The following is a 5,336-nucleotide window of genomic DNA, read 5'->3' on the forward strand; positions in this document are numbered from 1 at the left end:
TGTCTGGTTGAAGACGTCAAGAACAAGCTGTTCTCATGCATGGTCCTTGTTTCTTTCCTCCATAAAACAACTAATTGAATTTGTCTGGGCTTGGTTTTGTCTGTCTCCACCCAATCTCTGGTGCCTGTTGGAGGCTTGGCCCACAGTAGGTGCTCCCTGTCCATTAGCTAAACAGATGACAGTGGACATGGCAGCCGATGCTGGTTAGAAGCTGGCACCTGCCAGATGGTTAGAAGCTGGCACCTGCCAGATGGAAAGGAGAAGGACAAGGCCAGACACCATCGTCCCCCGGCTCTCAGGCACCATCTGCACGCACAGAGTATGAGAGCCCCTCCAATAGCAGTCATGATTCATACTAGAGCCGTGCAAAGAGGGAGGATTTTGCTACTTTCATTACATGAAATGCCCAGATGTCTCTAAGTTCCTAAATAAATATTCCATTGATAACTAAGTCTAATCTTTAAATTCTGATACTCCCGAATATTAAAGAATGTCATGGGCCTGGACTATTACCACCAATAACAGTTATTTTGTAAGCATTGAAGTCTTTTTCAACAGATGACCAGAAAAACTGTAGATGGGACTATTTCATTTCATTCCACAGTTTCCAGCAGCTCCTTTCCTGAGCTGGGCTTGCAGCCACAGACCCTCAGCTCAGGCGGGAGGCACAGGAGCTGCCACCATGTGGAGCCAACAGTTCTTTGTCTAAACCCACCTGTATTAGTGTGTTTTCATGCTGCTGATAAAGACATACCTGAGACTGGGCAATTAACAAAAGAGAGGTTTAATGGACACAGTTCTGTGTGGCTGGGGAGGCCTCACAATCATGGCAGAATGTGAAAGGCATGTCTCACATGGTGGCAGACAAGAGAAGAGAGCTTGTGCAGGGAAACCCCTGTTTTTAAAACCATCAGATCTCGTGAGACCCACTCATGGTCATGAGAACAGCACAGGAAAGACCTGCCCCCATGATTCAATCACCTCCCACCAGGTCCCTCCTACAACATGTGGGAATTCAAGATGAGATTTGGGTGGGGACACCCAAATAATCTTATTATTTTTCAGCCCCTGTATTATCCACATGACACCCTCTGTTACTGATGCTTAAGGAGTAGCTTTCTCATTCCCATGGTGTGTGTCTTCATCAGCTCCCTGAACAAGGGGTCAGCTCGAGCTGCACTTCCCCAGCCTGCAGGGTTTTCACACGTGAAGCCTCAGTCTCACTCCTGAGCAGAACGTCCTTGACAAATGCCAAGTAGGACTTTTTAACAGGGCCGTCTTGCTTCTCCTTCAGAACATGAGCACACGGAAAAGTTGGCAGCAACTCAGATCCACAAAATGAACAAAGGACTTTCCACGCAGGTGATCTGTTTGGCGGCCCGTTTACCCGTGCAAAGAGAGAGTTCCAATGTATGCTTCAAGAGCATGGTGAATTTGCCACTACTGTTATTTGGTCTTATTATAGATGTATAAAAAAAGAAAATATTTTGGAAGGTGTTCCAGTCTTAATGGGAAATAAGGCCTATAAATTTAAAAAGATAGCCAAGCAGAGTGATCCACAAAGTGGCAGCAATGTGAAAGCTCTTTTCCTAAATACACATTACGTCTTTAAAACAGTACACACGCAGCATATGCCACTCGTTGTGTGTTGGTCATTGAGGAAAAAATTCAGATAGATAAATATAGATAATTAGTACATGTAGACATATTTTAAATTATTAAAATAAATATATGGGCAAACCACATCTTTGATTTAGGTAAACATTGAGCATCTACTAAGCAGCATTTAAAATGTTTTTGAAGCATTCTTCCTAATTCCTTTCTGCAGATCCTTTTTAAATATCTGATTCCATTAACTTAAAACCCTGCCAGTGTTACAGTTTCCATGGAAGAAGGCATTTTCTTTACTCTGACACTAAATTAAAATCTTTCTTTGTCCTTCTAGCTAATGGAGAGCGCCGGTGTTGCCAGCCCAGCACAGTGGCGCTGGAGGACACGGATTCCACCAGAATCATGAGGACAGCCATCCTGGGACCGGGGGAAAAGGCACAGCGTTTGATTGGTGAGTCTGTTTCTTGTCTCCAGGCTGCTTTGTGCTTTTCCCCCGGCATTGTGGCCCCTCCGTCCCCAAGTTTATAGCATTCTGCGAGCCTTGGGTAATAGGGTATTTCCATCACTGGCCCTGGTGCATGAAAGCCACACTGCCGGCTTGTCATTATCACCAGTCCGGGTTCCTTTCCAATGGAGTAAGGGAAACTCCAGGCCTGGACTGGAAGAAGCTTATCTCCATCGGTGAAATGTCTGCAGGTGACTGAAGCTTTCGTTTCACCATAGCACATTTCAAGAGCACATACTCACTCACCCTAACACTTAGTAAGGACCCGTTTACAGGAAAACATTTATTTTGAAGCCTGCGTCTCTGCCAAAAGATACAGAGTGCTAAGATGTTCCATTCCTTTTTAAGGAGATTCCACTGGCCTTTTAAGCAAGAAATGACTTCACAGTCGAAACTTTGGTTTGGAAGACTCTTGTTTCAAATCTCGGCGGCATCCAATAAGCCCACCTCATCAGCTGGTGGTAAGCACCTAGGACTTGGGCCAGTAGAACGAAGGAAAGAAACACAATAATTTAGTAAAAAGGTATCATAAAACATCAGATCTGCTGTTTGTGGCTGTGGGTGCTTTGGAATGTGCACACACGGGGTTTTCCTCTCCCTGCCGCTTCCTCCTTCTCTTCTCCCTCTTCACACAGAAGTAGCTGCATATCAAGAATTGGTCTTTCCCAAAGCCTAGGCCTTCAGGAGAACTTGGAAGTTTTCAGACAAAAAAGAACGGTGTTTGTAAACCAGGTAAGTCTTGGAAATGGCATCTTGGAAGCGGGTGGGATAGGAAAAGGACCCCAGGGCATGCCAGCACCATGACAGACTGAGACCTCTCCTCTGTGTGCGGAGGGGAGGTCTAAGCATTTGGAGACAGTTGGAGCCAGTCTTTTGCTTCCTGGCATGAAGTAAAGAAGCATCAGACAGGAATATAAGGTGTGTTTAGGAAAACCGGGTCAACAGGCACTTTCACAAAATAGTTCTGGGGCCCGGCCTGGTGGGTGTTGTAACTAGAAGGTAAGCGAGCAGAGAGGTGGTGACCTCAGGAGGTCTGACTGAGAGGATGAGCTTTGGAGCCAGGCAAGAAGTTCAGAGACCACTTGTCTTCCTAATGCTGTCTCGCGTTGGGCACGTGACTTCACATCTCTGTCCTTAAGCTTCCTCATTTATAAAATCACACATCCCTCTGAATTTATTGTGCAGATTAAATGAGTTAATATTTACAAAGCATTTGAAGCAGTGCCTAACACCTGGTAAGCATTATATAAATACTAGGTACATAACCTATTGGCCCCGTGCAAGTCTCGTAAACTGAGGCTTACATCCCAAGAATAATTAAAGTTAGGTTTACCCCAATCTTAGTGAAATTTCAGCTCAGAAATACAAAGAAATAGCATTTTCACTAATAAGGCTAGGGATAGTTATTGCATACAGAATGCATGGACTGAGATTTATAGGCAATATCATTGAGGATGCAATGACTTTGAAAGGTTTCCTCCGGACGATGCCTCCGTCTTTTAGTTGTGATGTGAGTGTGTGGGGGGTGTGTATGCATGTGTGTGCACTGTGCACACTGTGCGTGCATGTGTGTGGTGTCACATGTGTATGTGCTGCTGTGTGTGTGCATGTGTGTAGGTGTGCATCATGCACACTGTGCTTGTGTGGTGTCACATGTTACATGTTGCTGTGCTTGTGTGCATGTGTGTGTCGTGTCATATGTGTATGTGTTGCTGTGTGTGTATGTGCGTGTGCATTGTGCAGACTGTGTGTGTGGTGTCACATGTACATGTTGCTGTGCTTGTGTGCATGTGTGTGTGCATCGTGCACACTGTGTTCATGTGTGTGGTGTCACGTGTGTGTTGTCCTTGTGTACGTGTGTGTGCATCATGCACACCGTGTGTGTGTCTGTGTTGTGTCGCATGTGTATGTGTTGCTGTGTTTGCGTGTGTGTGTGCATTGCAGGTGTGTGTTCCTGCATGTGATGGTGCCCATTGCTGGGCTCATTCTCAGCCCCTGAGAGACAGTGCTCACAGCTGAGCTAAAATTCCCACTCCAAACAATTTGGTCAGAATCAATTTACATGTGAATGTGTGGGTAACGTTTCCTTAACCAAAAATGTGAAGAATTGTGCTCTTCTTCTCATGCTAACAGGCAATAATTAGCAGTGAACTGGTTAAGCTAGTTTTGTTTTCCCCTTGTGCTTGTTTAAGTCTTTGTTGGTCGGGGCCTAAAATGTGCCTCAAGAACTGCGGAAGAGCAAAATTCGGCAGAGGGAAGAGGAAGGAGCAGAAGATGGAAGGAGACTGGAAATATGTTGACAAATGCATCAGACTCAGAAGTGGCGCCCGGCCTGGCTGTGTTTTCACAGAAACCATTCCCAGTCTTTCTTCACGGCACCATTGCAGCCTCCCCTTTCACAGAGATGGTTCCACTTAAGGAACTTGCCTTCGGAAATGGAAGACACGAGGGAGGTTAGAGGTGGGTCCTGAGACAGACACTGAAGGTAGAGAACAGGAAAGGGTGAAGCTGAAGAAGACCAGCACATTTGTGTTCAGAACTGTCTGTTATCACAAGAACAAGCTCAGGCTCCTGCAAGAACAGGCTCAGGCTCCTGCTGCCAGAAACTGAGGTGCAGTTGTTTGGCTTCTTAACAAAAGCAATTCAGCAACCACCCTTTTTTTTTCCCCCATACCCATGTGTGAACATGTACATATATATTTGTTTAATTGTATTAAAATATCTTTTTGCTTAGCAAAATGTGTCTAAAGTTTTGATAGGTTTATGAATAAAGTTAAAAGTGATCATCCAATTTCAATTAGTAAAACAATTTCAAAACTTACTTCTTGATATGTTGCTTTATTTTAGCAACTACCCTGTTCCGTCTTACGGTTTGACTGCAGTTACATATAACTGTTCTTGCAACCCATGTTAAATGAAGACAATTAGACAGAACTTGAAAGCAATCTGATTACAGTGTGCACTGCATTAGTGGGATTCATGTGGCTCACTGCATAGCCTGTTCTTGGGTTACCATCAAGGAATACCTGAGACTGGGTAATTTATAAAGAAAAGAGGTTTATTTGGCTCATGGTTCTGCAGGCTGTAGAGAAAGTATGGTTTGATGTCTGCTCAGCTTCTGGGGAAGCCTCAGGAAGCTTCTAATTATGGCGAAAGGCGAAGAGATGGCGAAAGGCGAAGGGAGGGTGGACATCTCAGGGGGCGAGAGCAGGAGCAGGTG

The 5,336-nt window shown here is 44.9% G+C and overlaps 1 long non-coding RNA gene across 1 annotated transcript; it reads left to right on the forward strand.

Moving 5' to 3' along the window:
- The first annotated feature begins 2,020 nt into the window (after positions 1–2,020).
- LOC144340692 (uncharacterized) lies at positions 2,021–4,787 on the forward strand. The gene is made up of 3 exons (XR_013416940.1): positions 2,021–2,062; positions 2,465–2,848; positions 4,309–4,787. It is a non-coding gene; the product is annotated as an uncharacterized LOC144340692 (long non-coding RNA).
- The last annotated feature ends 549 nt before the right edge of the window (positions 4,788–5,336 follow it).

This window comes from Macaca mulatta, chromosome 4 (assembly GCF_049350105.2).
Source record: "Macaca mulatta isolate MMU2019108-1 chromosome 4, T2T-MMU8v2.0, whole genome shotgun sequence".
Classification (NCBI taxonomy): Eukaryota; Metazoa; Chordata; class Mammalia; order Primates; family Cercopithecidae; genus Macaca; species Macaca mulatta.